We start from the raw sequence: 20,737 nt of genomic DNA on the forward strand, positions 1-20,737 counted from the left end.
GGGGCGCGCCTACCCCCCCCCCCCCCCCACACGCCCTCCACACTCGTGGGCCCCCTATTGCTCCACCGACCTACTCCTTCCTCCTATATATTCCTACGTACCCCCAAACGATCAGATACAGAGCCAAAACCCTATTTCCACCGCCGCAACTTTCTGTATTGTAGCGACCTGACCTCAAACGGTTTGATCTCTGTGCTTCATTGTCATCCCTGGATCAGTAATGCTGACACGCACAGTACTTGAAGGATTTATAACAGAGTAGCAATCACACACTTATTACAACGAGTTTCTCAAAAGAGAACTTATTACAAGTAAATGGAGTAAATGGCTTAAGGCCATCTAATTACGATAACAACGGAAGGCTTGGAAGATAAGTGAGTCCATCAACTCCAACGGCATCACTAAGTATAGAACCACGACCTAAAGCTCCTTACTCGTCGTCTGAAAAGTCTGCAACATGAACGTTGCAGCCCGAAAATGGGTCAGCACATGGAATATGCTGGCAAAGTAACACATAGAGAGTAATGAACAAAAATAGGCTATACTACATGCATATATGGCTGGTGGAAAGCTCTATGGTTACAGTTTTGCATAAGGCCAATTTCTCCCTACTGCAAAAGGAATAAATTTTATTTAACTATCATGGTAGTTGTTAAACATTGAGAGCGTAGACACCCTCTCAATCCCAATTAAACATCATCATTATAACCCAACAAAATTAATTAAAGTCACATGATGAGATTCACATGATAATCCAAGTACTAGATACCCAAAACGTCCATAACCGGGGACACGACTAATGATGATTAGTTTATACACTCTGCAGAGGTTTGCGCACTTTTCCCCACAAGACTCGATTTCCTCCATTGGAATTCTCGCACTACAGGGTGTTTGAGAACGGATGACCGAGACATAGTCTTTCAGAAGCACTAGCACCTTACGATCGGGTAGACTGTTACACCTACTTTCCCCTACATCGGCTAGTCTACCATTGTAAGAGTTCGCACGACTTAATGAACTATGCTAGAGCCCATAGTAGCTTGTGGCTGCACACGGAAGTCTCTAGCATGAATAATCTCATGATCCCTTTGAGCCTGGGTGGCGGTCCATAAAGAAAAACAGGCAATCACTGGAATACCCAGGTGCCTCAATCCACCCAGATGTGTGTTAAAGTTGCCACCTTAAATAAATCGTTAATTAACAATCTCACATCTGTCATGGATACACTCACCCAATCCACGTCTACTAGCATAGCATGGCAATATAAGCAGACGTAGAAGTAACTCCCAAGGGTTTGATAACAAAACAGGTAATAGGTACTACCTCGTCTACTTCCCCAAAACCCACAATTTAATTAGATCCTAATCATGCAATGTGTGAGGATTGATCTAATGCAATAAAACTGGGTAGTAAAAGGTATGATCAAAGTGTTACTTGCCTTGCTGATGATCCACGAAACCTAGAGATTCGAAGTAGCAAGCGGCGCACTCCGGGTACTCTAACGCAAACAAACAAACAAGCATACAATAAGTACTCATCTAATGCATAGGTAAAACTCAAATAAGAGATCTAACCAGAAAGTTCAACTTAAGAACTTCGGTTTTCAAAAAGAAACAAATCAAACAAAGCGATGAAAGGAAAATGGCGAAAGAAACAAGCTTCATTTACTAATCTGGACCTAAGTCAAATTTTATAGAAGCAAAAACTTGTTTGAGCTGGTTAAACGGAAGAGGGTTTCGAGACAAAACTTTAGGCGCTTGAATCGCCTGATTCCAATAAACGAGCGAAAAGTTAAACTAAAATGAAAATCGGATCAGAAATCGTGACCAGGAATAATCGCGGAAAATCCGAGAAAAAGAAGAACGACGAATAGGCTAGCGAATGAACGTTCACTATCTACGGCTAAATGACGAAAATCGTTCGTAAAAATGAAGAGAATAAACCGAACCGGATCTAGAAAAAAACGGATCTAGGGTTTACAAAATAAAACCGATCGGTTTAAAAAAAACGGTGGCTACCTCGAACTCTGGCGGGATCCGACGAGTCAGCGGCGGCGGGAGGTCCGGCGGGGGCGGCGGCGAGCTCCGGCGCGGGTGGCGGGCGGCGGCGGCAGCGGGCTCCGGCGCGGCGGTGGTGGGTGGCGGCTAGGATTAAGGTTTCGGGTGGAGCAGCGCTAACGGGCCTCGGGGCGGCGGCTTATAAAGGCCTGGCCCGAAAAGTCCTGGCCGAGTACGGCCCTAAGTCGGTCGAACCTTTTGTTAAAATAATTTGACGTGCAGAAAAAGAAAGAAAAGAAATACTAAACGGACTCCAAAAATCCCAAAATAAGTTTTCCCCGATTTCTAAAATCAAGCCGGACAAAGTGAACATTTATTTGGGGCCTAACTGCAATTTTGAAAAATGGGCATTTTTTCTAAATTCAAATAAAACAGCGAAAACTCCAAAATAAAAACCTTATTTGATTTTAATATTAAATCTGTGATATTTCTTTATTTTGAGGAAGTCATTTTATCCTCTCTCTTTCATTTTTAATAAAAGAAATAATTCAGAGAAAATAATTGAAATCAAACGATCCTCTTTTCATAATTCGAGAAAACCTCAAATATGGAAATAACGAAATCCCCAACTCTCTCTGTAGGTCCTTGAGTTGCGTAGGATTTCTAGGATCAAACCAAAAAGCAAATAAAATATGATATGCAATGATGATCTAATGTATAACATTCCAAATTGATAATTAGGGATGTTACAAACCTACCCCCCTTAAGATGAATCTCGCCCTCGAGATTCGGGTTGGCTAGAAAATAGGTGAGGGTGGTCCTTCAGCAGATCTTCCTCTCGCTCCCAGGTGGCTTCATCCTCGGTGTGGTGACTCCACTGAACTTTACAAAACCTGATAACCTTGTTGTGGGTAACTCGGCTGGCAAACTCGAGTATCTTGACTGGTTTCTCCTCGTAGGTCAAATCACTATCCAACTGAATTGCTTCCAATGGCACTTTATCTCTCAGCGGTATATCCGCCATCTCTGCGTGGCACTTCTTCTACTGGGAAACATGGAACACGTCGTGAACTCTTGACAATCTTTCGGGCAACTCCAACTTGTAAGCAACTTCTCTCATACGCTCCAAAACTTTGTATGGTCCCACAAAACATGGCGCTAATTTTCCCTTAACTCCAAATCGCTTAACTCCTCGAAGCGGGGATACACGATACCATCTTGTAGCGACCAGACCTCAAACGGTCCGATCTCTGTGCTTCAGTGTCATCCCTGGATCAGTAATGCTGACAAGCACAGTACTTGAAGGATTTATAACAGACTAGCAATCACACACTTATTACAACGAGTGTCTCAAAAGAGAACTTATTACAAGTAAATGGCTTAAGGCCATCTAATTACGATAACAACAAAAGGCTTGGAAGACAAGTGAGTCCATCAACTCCAACGGCATCACTAAGTATAGAATCACGACCTAAAGCTCTTTACTCGTCGTCTTAAAAGTCTGCAACATGAACGTTGCAGCCCGAAAACGGGTCAGCACATGGAATATGCTGGCAAAGTAACACATAGAGAGTAATGAATAGAAATAGGCTATACTACATGCATATATGGCTGGTGGAAAGCTCTATGGTTACAGTTTTGCGTAAAGCCAATTTTTCCCTACTGCAAAGGAATAAATTTTATTTAACTATCACGGTAGTTGTTAAACATTGAGAGCGTAGACACCCTCTCAATCCCAATTAAACATCATCATTATAACCCAAAAAAATTAATTAAAGTCACATGATGAGATTCACATGATAATCCAAGTACTAGATACTCAAAACGTCCATAACCGGGGACATGACTAATCATGATTAGTTTCTACACTCTCGAGAGGTTTGCGCACTTTTCCCCACAAGACTCGATCTCCTCCGTTGGAATTCTCGCACTACAGGGTGTTTGAGAAACGGATGACCGAGACATAGTCTTTCAGAAGCGCTAGCACCTTACGATCGGGTAGACCGTTACACCTACTTTCCCCTACATCTGCTAGTCTACCATTGTAAGAGTTCGCACGACTTAATCAACTATGCTAGAGCCCATAGTAGCTTGTGGCTGCACACGGAAGTCTCTAGCATGAATAATCTCTTTATCCCTTTGAGCCTGGGTGGCGGTCCATAAAGAAAAACAGGCAATCACTGGAATACCCAGGTGCCTCAATCCACCCAGATGTGTGTTAAAGTTGCCACCTTAAATAAACCGTTAATTAACAATCTCACATATGTCATGGATACACTCACCCAATCCACGTCTACTAGCATAGCATGGCAGTATAAGCAGACGTAGAAGTAACTCCCAAGGGTTTGATAATAAAACAGGTAATAGGTACTACCTCATCTACTTCCCCAAAACCCACAATTTAATTAGATCCTAATCATGCAATGTTTGAGGATTTATCTAATGCAATAAAACTGGGTAGTAAAAGGTATGATCAAAGTGTTACTTGCCTTGCTGATGATCCGCGAAACCTAGAGATTCGAAGTAGCAAGCGGCGCACTCCGGGTACTCTAACGCAAACAAACAAACAAACAAACAAACAAGCATACAATAAGTACTCATATAATGCACATGTAAAACTCAAATAAGAGATCTAACCAGAAAGTTCAACTTAAGAACTCCGGTTTGCAAAAAGAAACAAATCAAACGTAGTGACGAAAGGCAAACAGCGAAAGAAACAAGCTTCGTTTACTAATCTGGACCTAAGTCAAATTTTACAGAAGAAAAAACTTGTTTGAGTTGGTTAATGGAAGAGGGTTTCAAGACGAGGCGTTTGAATCGCCTGATTCCGATAAACGAGCGAAAAGTTAAACTAAAACGAAAATCGGATCAGAAATCTCGATCAGAAATAATCGCGGAAAATCCGAGAAAAAGAAAAACGACAAACTGGCTAACGAACGAACGTTCGCTCTCTACGGCTAAACGATGAAAACCATTCCTAAAAACGAACGTAAAAGTGGCCGTTCGCTAAATAACTAAACCGAAGAAAATAAACCGAACCGGATCTAGAAAAAAACGGATCTATGGTTTACGAAATAAAACCGATCGGTTTTTTTAAAAAAAAAACCAGCGGTTACCTCGAACTCTGGTGGGAACCGGCGAGTCGGCGGCGGCGGGAGGTCCGGCAGGGGCGGCGGCAGCGGTGGGCTCCGGCGCAGGCAGCTGCGGGCTCCGGCGCGAGCGGCGGCGGGTGGCAGCTAGAGTTAGGGTTTCGGGTGGGGCGGCGGTAACGGGCCTCGGGGCGGCGACTTATAAGGGCCTGGCCTGAGAGGTCCTGGCCGAGTACGGCCCTAAGTCGGTCGACCCCCTTTTTTAAAATAATTTGATGTACAGAAAAAGAAGGAAAAGAAATACTAAATGGACTCCAAAAATCCCGAAATAAATTTTCCCCAACTTCTAAGATCAAGCCGGACAAAGTGAACAGTTATTTGGGGCCTAAATGCAATTTTGAAAAACACGCATTTTTCCTAAATTCAAATAAAACAGCGAGAAACTCCAAAATAAAAACCTTATTTGATTTTAATATTAAATCTCTGATATTTCTTTATTTTGAGGAAGCCTTTTTATCTTCTCTCTTTCATTTTTAATAAAAGAAATAATTCAGAGAAAAAATAATTAAAATCAAACGATCCTCTTTTCATAATTCGAGAAAACCTCAAATATGAAAATAACAAAATCCCCAACTCTCTCCGTAGGTCCTTGAGTTGCGTAGGATTTCTAGGATCAAACCAAAAAGCAAATAAAATATGATATGCAATGATGATCTAATGTATAACATTCCAAATTGAAAATTTGGGATGTTACATGTATCCACGAGATCCCATCTTGGGGCCTGTTCCGGAGCTCCGCCGGAGGGGGCATCGATCACGGAGGGCTTCTACATCAACACCATAGCCCTTGCGGTGAACTGTGAGTAGTTTACCTCAGACCTACAGGTCCATAGTTATTAGCTAGATGACTTCTTCTCTCTTTTTGGATCTGAATACAATGTTCTCCCCCTCTCTTGTGGAGAACTATTCGATGTAATCTTCATTTTGCGGTGTGTTTGTTGAGACCGATGAATTGTGGGTTTATGATCAAGTCTATCTATGAACTATAATTGAATCTTCTCTGAATTATTTTATGTATGGTTGGTTATCTTTGCAAGTCTCTTCGAATTATCAGTTTGGTTTGGCCTACTAGATTGATCTTTCTTGCAATGGGAGAAGTGCTTAGCTTTGGGTTCAATCTTGCGGTGTCCTTTCCCAGTGACAGTAGCGGCAGCAAGCCACGTATTGTATTGTTGCCATCGAGGATAACAAGATGGGTTTTTCATCATATTGCATGAGTCTATCCCTCTACATCGTGTCATCTTGCTTAAGGCGTTACTCTGTTTTTAACTTAATACTCTAGATGCATGCTGGATAGCGGTTGATGAGTGGAGTAATAGTAGTAGATGCAGGCAGGAGTCGGTCTACTTGTCTCGGACGTGATGCCTATATACATGATCATACCTAGATATTCTCATAACTATGTTCAATTTTATCAATTGCTCAACAATAATTTGTTCACCCATCGTAGAATACTTATGCTCTCGAGAGAAGCCACTAGTGAAACTTATGGCCCCCGGGTCTATCTCCTACTACTTATTTATTTCCTTTGCTTTTTTCCTTTGCCTTTATTTTACTTAGCATCTTTATCACAAAAATACCAAATATATTATCTTATCATATCTATCAGATCTCACTCTTGTAAGTGGCCGTGTAGGGATTGACAACCCCTATTCACGTTGGTTGCGAGGATTTATTTGTTTTGTGCAGGTACGACGGACTCGCGCGTAGCCTCCTACTGGATTGATACCTTGGTTCTCAAAAACTGAGGGAAATACTTACGCTACTTTGCTGCATCATCCCTTCCTCTTCTGGGAAAACCAATGCAGTGCTCAAGAGGTAGCAGGGGCCCACACACCGGCGCCCCGCGGCACCCTGTCGGGCGCTCGCGCCCGTAGCCTGGTACCCGCATGCCCGCACACCCGGTTGGCCCTATGGGCCACTGCCTAATGGGGTCCCCCACGCCCCTTTTATTAAAAGGAAAAAAATAAAAAATAAAAATAATTAATTAGTTAAATAATTAATTAACTTCATTTAATCTCTTAAATTAACCTAATCACTTATTACACTAACTAATCATGTTTAGTCAAACTCTGTCAATGACAAACGGGACCCAACTGTCAGTTTGACTGGTCAACGGTGAGAGTTGACCGCTGACGTCATGCTGATGTCATAAATGCTTTTCAATAAATTAATATGTTAATTCCTGAAAATGTTTAGAACTTTAGAAATTCGCCGAAAATAATCCGTAGCTCGGATGAAAATGTTTTACACATGAAAGTTGCTCATCCCGACGAGACGAATCCAAATACGCAGCCCGTTCGTCCACCACACATCCCTAGCATAGCAGACATTCAACTTTCCCCCTCAAGTTCATCTATCCGAAAACGTGAAACACCAGGGATACTTTCCCGGATGTTTTCCCCCTTCGCCGGTATCAGCTCCTACCGCGTTAGGGCACGCCTAGCACCGCTCGTTGTCATATCATGCATCGTCATGCATATGTTTGCGTTATATTTATTGTTTCTTCCCCCTCTTCTCTCGCTAGACACCAAGACCAACGCCGTGAAGACCCACAAGTGTAGGGGATCTTTCATAGCCTTTTCGATAAGTAAGAGTGTTGAACCCAACAATGAGCAGAAGGAAATGATAAGCTGTTTTCAGTAAGGTATTCTCTACAAGCACTGAAATTATCGGTAACAGATAGTTTTGTGATAAGGTAATTTGTAACGAGTAGCAAGTAATAAAAGTAAATAAGGTGCAACAAGATGGCCTGATCCTTTTTGTAGCAAAGGACAAGCCTGGACAAACTCTTATATGAAGTAAAGCGCTCCCGAAGACACATGGGAATTATCGTCAAGCTAGTTTTCATCACGTTCATATGATTCACGTTCGGTACTTTGATAATTTGATATGTGGGTGGACCGGTGCTTGGGTACTGTCCTTACTTGGACAAGCATCCCACTTATGATTAACCCCCATCGCAAGCATCCGCAACTACAACAGATGTGTTAAGGTAAACCTAACCATAGCATGAAACATATGGATCCAAATCAGCCCCTTACGAAGCAACGCATAAACCAGGATTTAAGCTTTTGTCACTCTAGCAACCCATCATCTACTTATTACTTCCCAATGCCTCCTTCTAGGCCCCCAAAATGGTGAAGTGTCATGTAGTTGACGTTCACATGACACCACTAGAGGGATGACAACATACATCTCATCAAAATATCGGACGAATACCAAATTCACATGACTACTTATAGCAAGACTTCTCCCATGTCCTCAGGATCAAACGTAACTACTCACAAAGCATATTCATGTTCATAATCAGAGGGGTATTAATATGCATAATGGATCTGAACATATGATCTTCCACCAAGTAAACCAACTAGCATCAACTACAAGGAGTAATCAACACTACTAGCAATCCACAGGTACCAATCTGAGGTTTGGATACGAAGATTGGATACAATCACTACTAGGGAAAAGCCTAGTAGCAGCGCGGGTATTGGGCCTATTAGAAGCGCAGGGGCCGGCGCTACTAATAAGGCGCTACAGCTAATGTATAGCAGCAGCGCGGGTGCCACCTGCGCTACTACTACGTCCGTTAGTAGTAGCGTGGGTAAAAACCCGCGCTACTACTAACCCGCAGAAATTTTTTTCGAATTTTTTGCGCGAATTTTCAAATTTCTAAATTGTTTTAACCTCTAATCTCTAATCACCCTCATCGCTGCTCAATTTAATCTCTAATCACCGCTCATCATTCCAAATCATCTAACTTCCCGGACGGTCACCCATCCTCTCACTACTCCAGCCTGAGCACGCTTAACTTCCGGGTTCTATTCTCCCTCGATTCCAAGTCTGCACTTGTTATTTTCCTGACAATAGTAAGATGTCAATCCTATTAACCCTCGGGAGTTTAGCTTGAGCATGAAGTCACACATTTCACTGTTTGAGTTTAAAACTATTGTTCTAAAAAACAATAATTATTTAGTAACACTAATATTTCTTGAATAAGGAGTTTGACCACATTTTGACCAAAGTTTGACCACAGTTTGACCAGATTTGACCAAAATTCCAAAAAACTGAAATAATTATTTAGTAACACTAATATTCTTGAATAATTATTTAGTAACACTAATACTTCTTGAATAAGTAGTTTGACCACAGTTTGACCAGATTTGACCAAAATTAAAAAAACTGAAATTGGAGCATAACTTTTTTTCCTTTTAGAATTTGAGGATTCTAAAAATTTGCAAACAGGCCCTAGGCGGTCTCCATCGTATGACGATTTTCGTGCTGAACATTTTGATATATTATACGTTTTTTCTGACATCGTATGCAAAAGTTATAGCCGTTTTACATTTTCCCTACACTTTTTGCAAAACATGTCCAAATTTAAGTTTTTAAATTTTCCTAACTAGTAGATGTAGTAACATAACTACATCTCGAAGGATTTTTTAATTTTTGAAACATTTTGATATATTATACGTTTTTTCTAACATCATATGCAAAAGTTATAGCCGTTTTACATTTTCCCTACACTTTTTGCAAAACATGTCCAAATTTAATTTTTTAAATTTTCCTAACTAGTAGATGTAGTAACATAACTACATCTCGAAGGATTTTAATTTTTGAAGTTTTTATCATTTTCTTTTGCTTTTTACAAAACCGAAAAGGCGATCCAAGGGGGGGTAGAGTTTCAAAATGGGACCTTTAGTAGTAGCGAGGGATTTTACCCCTCGCTACTACTATGGCATGTCCCGGAGGGGCACGGTTGAGACCTCTTAGTAGTAGCGAGGGGTAAAAACTTAGTAGTAGCGCGGGTTTATAACCCTCGCTACTACTATGGCATGGCCCAGGGGCATGGTAGAGACCGCTTAGTAGTAGCGAGGGGTAAAAACCAGCGCTACTGCTATCAACTTAGTAGTAGCGAGGGTTAAAAACCCTCGCTACTACTATGGCATGTCCCGGGGGGCACGGTAGAGACCGCTTAGCTGTAGCAAGGGTAAAAAGTCAGCGCTACTGCTATCAACTTAGTAGTAGCGAGGTTTTAAAAACCCGCGCTACTGCTACTTAGCAGCACCGCCTGATTTTAAAGCGCGCTGCTGGTAAGATTCTGTGTATAGGCTTTTCCCTAGTAGTGAATAGATAAACTAGGGTTTGAGATGAGATGGTGCTGGTGAAGATGTTGATGGAGATTTAGCCCCTCCCAATGAGAGGATCGTTGGTGATGACGATGGTGATGATTTCCCCCTCACGGAGGGAAGTTTCCCCGGCAGAACAGCTCCGCCGGAGCTCTAGATTGGTTCCGCCAAGGTTTCGCCTCGTGGCACGGAGTTTCATCCCGTGAGCTAGCTTATGATTTCTTTTCCTTGACGAAAGACTCCATATAGCCAAAGATGGGCATCAGAGAGCCACCAGGGGGCCCATGAGGCAGGGGGCGCACCCAGGGGGGTAGGGCGCGCCCCCAACCTCGTGGACGGTGGGTGGCCCCCCTCTGGTACATATTTCGCCCAATATTTTTTATATATTCTGAAAATAATTCCCGTGGAGTTTCAGGACTTTTGGAGATGTGCAGAATAGGTCTATAATATTTGCTCCTTTTCCAGCCTAGAATTCCAGCTACCGGCATTCCCCCTCTTCATGTAAACCTTGTAAAATAAGAGAGAATAGGCATAAGTATTGTGACATAATGTGTAATAACATCCCATAATGCAATAAGTAGCGATATAAAACCATGATGCAAAATGGACGTATCAACTCACCCAAGCTTAGACCTCGCTTGTCCTCAAGCGAAAGCCGATATTGAAAAATATGTCCACATATTTAGAGATAGAGGTGTCGGTAAAACAAAATACGGACATGAGGGCATCATGATCATTCTTAGAACAACAACACATATATATATATATTGTCATATGATCTCCCATGGTAAAGTAACAATTCATTCACATACTCAAGTATGAATCAGAAACTTCATTAAAAACTAACAAAGTATAATCTCAGTCATTGAAGCAATTGCAATTTATCATAACATAGGAAAGATTCAATATAGGAGCTTCTCAGCAAGTCCACATACTCAACCATCTTTTAGTCTTTCATAATTGCTAACACTCACGCGATATTTATGGTTATGAAGTTTTAATCGGACACAGAGAAAGACAGGGGCTTGTAATTTTGCCTCCCAACATTTTACCTCAAGGGTAATGTCAACAATAATAGTTCATGAAAACCCACATCCAATTAGCCATATATATCAGGATCCTTCCAACACATTGTGCTTGCCAAAGGATAAAATGTAAAAAGGAAAGGTGAAGATCACCATGACTCTTTGCATGAAGTATAAGACATGAATAAAAGATAGCCCCGTCGCTGAGGGAAGTAGAGATTTTCATGTGCTTTTATGGTTGGATGCATGAAATCTTAATGCAAAACAACGTCAGTTTATATTGCCACTTGTGATATGGACCTTTATTATGCAGTCTGTCGCTTTTATTTCTTCCACATCACAAGATTGTATAAAGCTTATTTTCTCCACACTAATAAGTCATACATATTTAGACAGCAATTCTTATTGCTTGCAACGATGACAACTTACTTGATAGATGTTACTCAATCCATAGGTAGATATGGTGGACTCTCATGGCAAAACTGGATTCTTAATGAGTGCTCACAATTATAAAATATGTCCAAGATAGTATATTTATATGTGAAAACCTCTCTTTCTTTATTACTTCCTATTAATTGCAACGATAAACAAAACTATGTTTGTCAACTCTCAAGAACTTTTATTCATCATACTCTTTATATGTGACCTCATTACTCTCCATAAGATCCATATGATTTCTTTATTTATTTTATTTTATTTTATTCTATTCCCTCACGATCATAGAAAAATAATCAAGCCCTTGACTCAACACTAATATTTATTATATATAGCTCAAGGACTCTGAAAGTGCGTTATATCGACTAGAGGGGGGGGTGAATAGGCGATTTTTATGAAAGTCTTCAGAACATGGGAGTTTTGAAGACAAATGATAAAATTAAACCTATTACCATGCAGCGGAAGGTAGACTACACTAGGAAAACCATAGTCAAGTATTCAATGAAGTGAAATCACAAAGACTAATAGTAGCTAGGTAGTAAGGATCAGGTAGGAAGATATTGTGAAGCCAAACAGAACACACAGTCACTCAGTGAAGACAAATGATAGAGCAAACATACAATGACTTCACAAGGAGTAACACTAAGTAAAGTGAAGTGAAGATGAAACCAGTGACTCGTTGAAGACAATGATTTGTTGGACCAGTTCCAGTTGTTGTGACAACTGTACGTCTGGTTGGAGCGGCTAGGTATTTAAACCTTAGGACACACAGTCCCGTACACCCAGTCCTGAAAACGCAGCTCAGGACACCCAGTCCTCACCGTATTCTCCTTGAGCTAAGGTCACATAGACCTAGCCCAATCACTCTGGTAAGTCTTCAAGGTAGACTCCCAAAGCTTCACAGACTTCATTCACCAGCAATCCACAATGTCTCTTGGATGCTCAGAACGCGACGCCTAACCGGCTGGAGGATGCACAGTCCTCAAGTGTAATAAGTCTTCAGATCACACAAACAAGAAGACTTAAGTGATGCCCAATTCTCTCTGGCTCTGGTGGTTAGGGCTTTATCCTCGCAAGGAATTCTCTCTCAAAGGCTTCGAGGTGGGTTGCTCTCAAACGACAAAAGTCGTGCTTTCAATCTGAGCAGCCAACCGTTTATGGTTGTAGGGGGTGGGCTATTTATAGCCACTTGGCAACCTGACCTGATTTGTACGAAATGACCCTGGGTCACTAAGGAACTGACACGTGTTCCAATGGTCAGATTTCAAACTCACATGGCAACTTTACTTGGGCTACAAGCAAAGCTTACTTGTCCGACTCTGGATAAGATTCGCTCTCATAGTCTTCACTCGAAGACATAGGTTTTTGGTTTAGGCATCACTTTAGTCATTCTGACTGGTTCTCTTGGACCCCACTTAACAGTACAGTGGTTCCTATGACTCAACACAAAATAAAAAGAACTACGAAAGATCTAAGTCTTCGAGCTCCATAGGCTTCATATAGTGTCTTCTCTTGTCATAGTCTTCAATGTGAATATCTTCATATACCACCTTTAACTTCAATGTCTTCATACATTTTTAGGGGTCATCTCTGGTAGTAAAACCGAATCAATGAGGGACTTCTACCTGTGTTATCCTGCAATTCTCACAAACACATTAGTCCCTCAACTAGGTTTGTCGTCAATACTCCAAAACCAACTAGGGGTGGCACTAGATGCACTTACAATCTCCCCCTTTTTGGTGATTGATGACAAACTAGTTGAAGTTTTCAATGGGGAATATAATCTGTGAAATTGTAAAGGATAAGGAATTGTCTTCATAAGTTGCAAGGGCTCCCCCTGAAGATGTGCATATAAGTTAATTTGCTTTTGGAATGCAAATGCACATGGCAGGTTGTACTTGTGGAGATCCACTTCAACTTATGATGACAATCCACTATGCATGTGAAAGTATAATGCCATGCATAATGGAAAATGGACGTCTGCAGAATGAGCTAAGTGCGGAATTTATCGTCGCACATGTGGAATTTATCTTCGCAAAACAAGGTGGCAAATAAGTAGCAGACGACCATCTAGTTTAAATGTTACAACTCATAAGAACCAAATGTAGCAAAAACGAGAGTTGTAAGCACGATGCAAAATATAAAGCACCCGCCCATATGGACCCGCTTGAAGACTATCAATCTCATATGCTTCTCCCCCTTTTGTCAGTAATGACCAAAAAGGTTTGAAGACATAGAGCCTCTACTCGTTCCCATGAGGAGTAGGTGAAGTAGCAGGGTTGTTGGTGTTGTTTGGCGGTGCAGAAGAGCTTGGAGGTGCTGAAGGAGGTGGCGGTGAAGTAGCATCGTCTTCTTCCTCAATAATTCTGGCAGTCACTGTGGCAGCAGAGGAAGAGAACTCAGAGTCTTCAAGGGATGGAGTTCCTAGTAGCACAGCCCTTCAAGGAGGTGTGGAGTCAAACTTGACTCTCTCAGAGAAGCCGTCCTCTTGAAGATCAGCTTCAGAACACATCATCGTGAGCCCTTTCCATGTGCGGCGACAGGTTTCATGGGCAACAAAAGCATTCTTGGTGGCAAGATTTCGAGTGCGATTAACATCCACCAAGAGGCTTTTCATCTGACGCTTCAGCCAGTCATGATGCCTATCCTGTTTCTGATGTAGAGCCACAAGAAGCTCTCGGTCGTTGAGAACACGAGTGCGCTTCTTGGATCTTGGAGCAGTGGCACTGTCAGTGGCTTCAGTGGAAGCAGGGTGTGGTGCACGTGTAGTGCCAGCCAAAGGATACACCCGAGAAACTGCTTCAACGCCTTCAACGTTCTGAGTAAAACTCTGATGGTCTGCATTCTAAAGACTTAGAGGTTGCTTGGCAGGCTCAGAATATATGGCTTCAGTAGACATGTCCACGTCAGGCAAGAAGATCCGATGGTTGCGGGCTGAGGGCTGATACGAGATGGCGGAGTGTAGCTTGATCAGCCGCATGACCCAAGGGGCGTAGAACTTCAAACCAAACAGATCAATGCCTGATGCAGCAAGTTGGCGTATGAAGAAGTCCTGTGCATTGAAGCATTTGCCATGAAGTATATAGAAGACCAAAGTCTTCATTGCACCCTGAAGCTTGGCATTTGGAGAGTGCCCTTTGATAGGCCAGAGAGTTCGCCTGATGATGTGATAGATGGTTCTGGGCAGGTACTCAAGGTCTTCAATGAAGAACTCTGTGGGATACGCAGCAGCTTGGGGCAATGGCTTCATCATGCTGAGCATTTGACTCATATCAGGTTCTAGCCGCTGAAAGATGCTCTCAATAGCTTCAACATGCAGCTGACATCCTTGCTCGAAGAGATCGCCTGGAGTGGGCAAGCCAGTGAGCTTAGTGATGTCAAATGCATTGGCTTCGTGATGAACGTTGCCAGTCATCCACTCTAGGACCCAAGTCTTCGGATCTCTGCTGTACCCTTTGATGTGAAGTGTGGCATAGAATTGTAGCAGCAGCTCTTCATTCCAATGCTCTTCATCAGTAACAAACTGCAGCAGACCCACTTGCTTGAAGCAATCCAACGCTTCTTCTAGACAGGGCAGACCAGCTATAGCTTCAACGTCAAGGCACTTGTGTGGGAAGATGCGACCTTGGTTGTAAAGAATGCAAGAGTAATAGCTTCACTGAGGATAGCTCCAGAACCGATCAGATGACATCCTTTCCCTTGAGTAGGGGTTCCTGGAGCTATTGAAGAACGTGTTGTCTGCCCTGAAGCCATTGATGTTGAAGGAGCCAGGTGCTGATGCAGGACCTGGAAACCTTGGCAGTCTTGGGATTGGCTTCTGGACCTGAGGCCTGTGCTCAACATGATAGTTGAATTGGGGACTGGCAGCAGACTCAGGAACAGAAGTGGCGGGATCAGTGGCTTCGCTGTCTTCTGAAGCTTTTGCTGGGGAGGGCTCCACATTAGCTTCATTGGTGGTTGTGGCAGCCTCACGATTTCCATCCTCCACTTGACTAGCTGGAGGGTCGGTCACAAGCACATTCTCCTGGAGAACTGCTTCTTGGTGGAACAAGGGAGTGGGATCTTGTGGTACTTCTTCTTCTGCGGCTGATGCAGCCGGAATGTCTTCAGCAGAGACTTGAGGCCTTGGACCTTTGTGAAGCCTATGGAGCGCAGACGACGCCTGTGGAGTTTGAGTGGGCTGGGCCTCATAGTCTTCTTCCTCTTGTGGGTGATCCGCCCATGAAGCATCCTATGCAATTGGCGTCAGTGGACGACCAATGCTGATGAGTTCGCTGTTTTCAAACTGAGGAAGGACTGCATCATCTTCTACATTGTCATGATGACCAATGTCTTCAGCAGTGATGGGATCAGCTGTTGGAATGTCTTCAGCTTCAGGAGCCTATGTGCAAGCAGGCTCATGAACTGTCAGTTGACGTTCTGCGTCAGGATGAACCATAGAAATGGGTTCAACTATCAAGGGCTCTGTGGGAGCAGCCCGAGCTTTCTTGGTCTTTCTCTTTTTCTTGGTGGGGGCAGTAGGAGAGGCTTCAGAGTGTTTCCTCTTCCTGGCTTCAGCCTCAGCAGTTCTTGTCTTCTTGAGCTCTGAAGCTATTGACCGGCTCTTTGGCTTCGAGCCAGTCATTCTTGTTGGGAAGACAATCGGAACTGCTTCTTGCCTTGGTGCATCAGGTTCAGCCGTAGCAGGCTTCTTCTTCTTCTTTGCGGCCATCCTGGGGTCGATGCCAGGACGCCCAAGCGCCTTGCGATTCTCAGCCTCATTATAGGCTTGCACACATCTGTCAGCCAGAGTCTTCATGCGCTCACGCGAACCCTGAGCTTCTGCACGCTTCTTCACAAAGGCTTCCTTGAGCTCGTGCATCATTGTCTTGAAGTTCTTCACTTCTTGCATGCTGAGCTTGGCCATATGCTTCTTGAACTGAGCCTTTTCATAGTCAATCTTCTGCTTCAGTTCAACAATGCGCTGGGCAATAGCAAGTTCTGAAGCAATGGCGCCTTGGAAGGCGACACTGAGGCCAATGGGTAGCTGCAGATCTTCAAAGCTGATGTTTGGCGTGTCAAACCACTCGTCAATGAAGTTTGCCTACAGTGGCAGACGGCAAAGACTTTGCCATCAGTGGCAGACGGCAAAGAACCTGCACTTTGCCATCAGTGGCAGACGGCAAAGAACCTGCCATGTAGTGACGTGTAGATGACATCATACGGCGGACGGCAAAGACACTAGAAATTTTGCCGTCAGCGGCGGACGGCAAAGGCCTGCCGTTAGCCACCTAACGGACTGACAGCGCAATTATTGCCGTCCGCTCTCTTTGCCGTCCGCCGCAGACGGCAAAGGGCCTTTGCTGTCAGCCGCCAGGAAGCAGACGGCAAAGTAGCTGTTTACCGTAGCCTACTTTGCCGGAGCCTTTTGCCGTCCGCCGTTCATGCCTTTGCCGTCCGCCGTGGCAGACGGCAAAATAGCTGATTCCTGTAGTGAGAGGCAGATCATTGAAGATTTCTGCTTCTTCCTTGCTCTTGATGAGTTGCTCAAGAGCGTCATCTGCAAGATCTTCATCACTTGACAGATCAATGTCGTCGTTGCGCAGAATGGCAGAAGCTGTTAGCTCTTTGCCAGTGTGAGACAGAGGCATCTTGGCCTTCTGGGGCTTGGAGACGCGTGAAAAGTCTTCAGACTGCACACTGTCTTCAGGAGGTGCAGTTGCCAATGGATTCGCCCTTGAGATTTTTGGTGAAGGGGCCGGCTTTGAAGCTTTTGGCTTCTTCAACTGCTTTGGCTTCGGCACTGCAGCCGCATCATCAGACTTAGTGTCAGCTGCAGGCTCATTCACTGCAGTCCCTTGAACCAAGATGTAGGTGATGAGGCCTTCAAGGTTGGCAAAAGGACCGATGACATTGGGTTCTGCATGTCGTGTGCCATCCGCCCTTGGAGATGAGGGACCAGGGTTGAGGTCTAACCCAAAAGTCTTCTTGTTCTGCTTCGCTGAGTTCTGAGCAAACTGGAAGTTGCGCTTGAACAGATTGTCGTCACGACACCATAGCAGTGACGACGAGTGTGCATTAGCAGGCTGTGGTCCACGGACCATGCATGGATAGAAGCCTTGAGCAATGGCTTCATCTCTGGACCTGGGTAGAAGATTCTTGAATAGGATGTCACCCCACGGTCTCTTGATGGCGTTTTTCTTAGCATACTCCTGGGTCACAAATCTGTATTTGAACCATTGTTCTGCCCAATATCTTTGAATCCATTGGATTCGGGTCTTGCGCTGACTGTAATCCTCTTCAGGATCTGTCTTGTACATTTCTGAGAGTTCATCTGGCAGATCTCTGGAGGTCTCACCATGACGCTTTCTGCCACCCTTCCTTGCTGCTTTCTCTGAAGCCATAAACTTTAACTTGAAAGGCTTTAAGACGTTCAAAGGCTTCAAAGGTTTTCGTTTGCTGGACCAACAGGAACTGGCTTCGGGAGAATTTATGTGATGCTGTAAGAATTCTGCAAATGAATGCAGACTATGAGAACCAAAGGACTCTCCCACGGACATGTACCTGTGAGAGCATTAAGGTGCGAGGGAAGGGGAAGAGGTCATATGCATTCTCAGAAGATTTTGAAGATAAATCTGTTTAGAAGACATTGACCTCATCATGCGAAGACATTCACTCATAGATAAGAAGTTGGTTCCAGATTTGTACGAATCCACATATCAGTACAAGTGAGGAATCTAACTACTTTGTGGAGCACAAGTGAATATACTAGGCATGTTATGAGATGCAGTATGAGAGAGATCTAGCTTGTGTGAACAGAAACTGCTTGTGGTAGAAAGTGACAAATCAATAGGATCAACGGTGCTGTAAAAGGGAGTTTTATTTACCACACTGAGAACTGCTAGACGGAGTGGGAGATGAGGCCGAGCAGTTCACTCTTCCATGCCCTAACTTGGCGATGGAGGACACCTACGGCGACGGCGGAGAGGACGATGTCCGCGGTCGGCGTGAAGACGGCGTCGGAGAGGTTGCGGCAGCGAAGCGCTTCGTCGCCGGCGTCGTCGAGAGCTAGCGGTGGCGCTAGGGTTCATGCGAGGGTGGAAGAAGAGATAATGACCGCTGTGAGTGTGTATTTATAGGCATAGGGGCAGCACTGTGCTATTACACAGGTGCCCCTGGCGATTCGCATCTGAGGAACACGTGGCCATTATGCGGAATTTTGGGGTTTGTTCCACGTCCCACGCACGCCTGGATTGTCGGGTGGTCGTTCCTACTTCTCCGGATTTCAGGTGGAGGAATGAGCATTGAAAACAGACTTAATGGTTGTCTCTGTATCTTCTGCTGACAAGGACGCAGAGAAGACATTTGACAGTTTCAATAGAGTGCATATGACTTGGAGAGATAGAGTTTGAGATAGAAAGCATAGAGAGGTTAGGGTCCGATCACATTCATTTAGTTCAAAAGATTCAACACGAAGACATAGCTATAAGTGAATGCTGTAGAGGACAGAACACTAGCATATATATATTTATATATAATCAACATAGTGAAGATAATCATGAAAATATGTTGAGATCGAAGCCAAACCAAATGTGAAGACATTGCAAAGTAACGCCATGAGTGAAACACTTCAAAATAGAACGTTTGGTGGTGGCGTTACCCACCGTATAGGAAGTATTAGACCCAGACACGGCGCATAATTATCGTGGCGCTCCGAAGTCAAATTCCACATTAATGTATTCACACTTAGAATGTATGTCTTCATTGATTGAAGATATAATTTACTTCGTGTGTTGCACATCTAAGTCATCAATATGCATAAGGGTTAGGATGTGTGCCTGATCACAGGACATTTGAGGATTCCAGGATATTTAGCTCACACCGTAACTTGCAAAACCTCTTCTCATCCAAGGGCTTGGTGAAGATATCTGCCAATTGCTCTTCAGTGTTGACGTGTATGATATCAATGTCTTCCTTCACAACATGATCTCTGAGAAAGTGATGACGAATTTCAATGTGCTTTGTCTTTGAGTGCTGAACTGGGTTGTTGGCAATCTTGATGGCGCTTTCGTTGTTGCAGTAAAGTGGCACTTGCTTCAGATGAATGCCATAGTCCTTGAGTGTTTGCTTCATCCATAGAAGCTGAGCGTAGCAAGATCCAACAGCAATGTATTCAGATTCAGCAGTGGAGAGAGATACACAGTTCTACTTCTTTGAAGACCAACATACAAGTGATCGTCCCAGAAAGTGACATGTGCCTGATGTAGACTTGCGATCAACTTTGTCACCAGCATAATCAGCATCCGAGAATCCAACCAGATCAAACTCTAAGCCCTTTGGATACCATAATCCTAGAGTTGGGGTGTGAGCCCAATATCGAAGAATTCGCTTCACAGCTAAGTGATGCGACTCCTTTGGTGCCACTTGAAATCGAGCACACATGCAAACACTAAGCATAATATCTGGCCTAGATGCACATAGATAAAGTAAAGAACCAATCATGGAGCGGTATACCTTTTGATCGAACTCTTTACCATTGTCGTCAGGACCCAGATGATGTTTGGCTGGCATTGGTGTTGTGAAGCCTTTGCAGTCTTGCATACCGAACTTCATCAGGCAATCTTTGAGATACTTCTCTTGAGATATGAAGATGCCATTGCGTTGTTGTCGTATTTGAAGATCGAGGAAGAACTTCAGCTCCCCCATCATGGACATATGATATTGCTCTTGTATCATATATCCAAACTCTTCACTGTACTTCTGATTGGTGCAGCCGAAGATAATGTCATCCACATATATTTGGCACACAAACAGTTCACCATCATATGTCTTCGTGAAAAGAGTGGGATCTAGGGAACCAGGTATGAAGCCTTTGCTCTTCAGGAAGTATTTGAGTGTGTCATACCAGGCCCGAGGGGCTTGTTTGAGGCCATACAGTGCCTTGTTGAGCTTGTATACCATGTCAGGATGTTTTGGATTTTCAAAGCCAGGCGGTTGTGCAACATACACTTCTTCTTCAATCT

This window comes from Triticum urartu, chromosome 6, assembly GCF_003073215.2.
Source record: "Triticum urartu cultivar G1812 chromosome 6, Tu2.1, whole genome shotgun sequence".
Taxonomy (NCBI): Eukaryota; Viridiplantae; Streptophyta; class Magnoliopsida; order Poales; family Poaceae; genus Triticum; species Triticum urartu.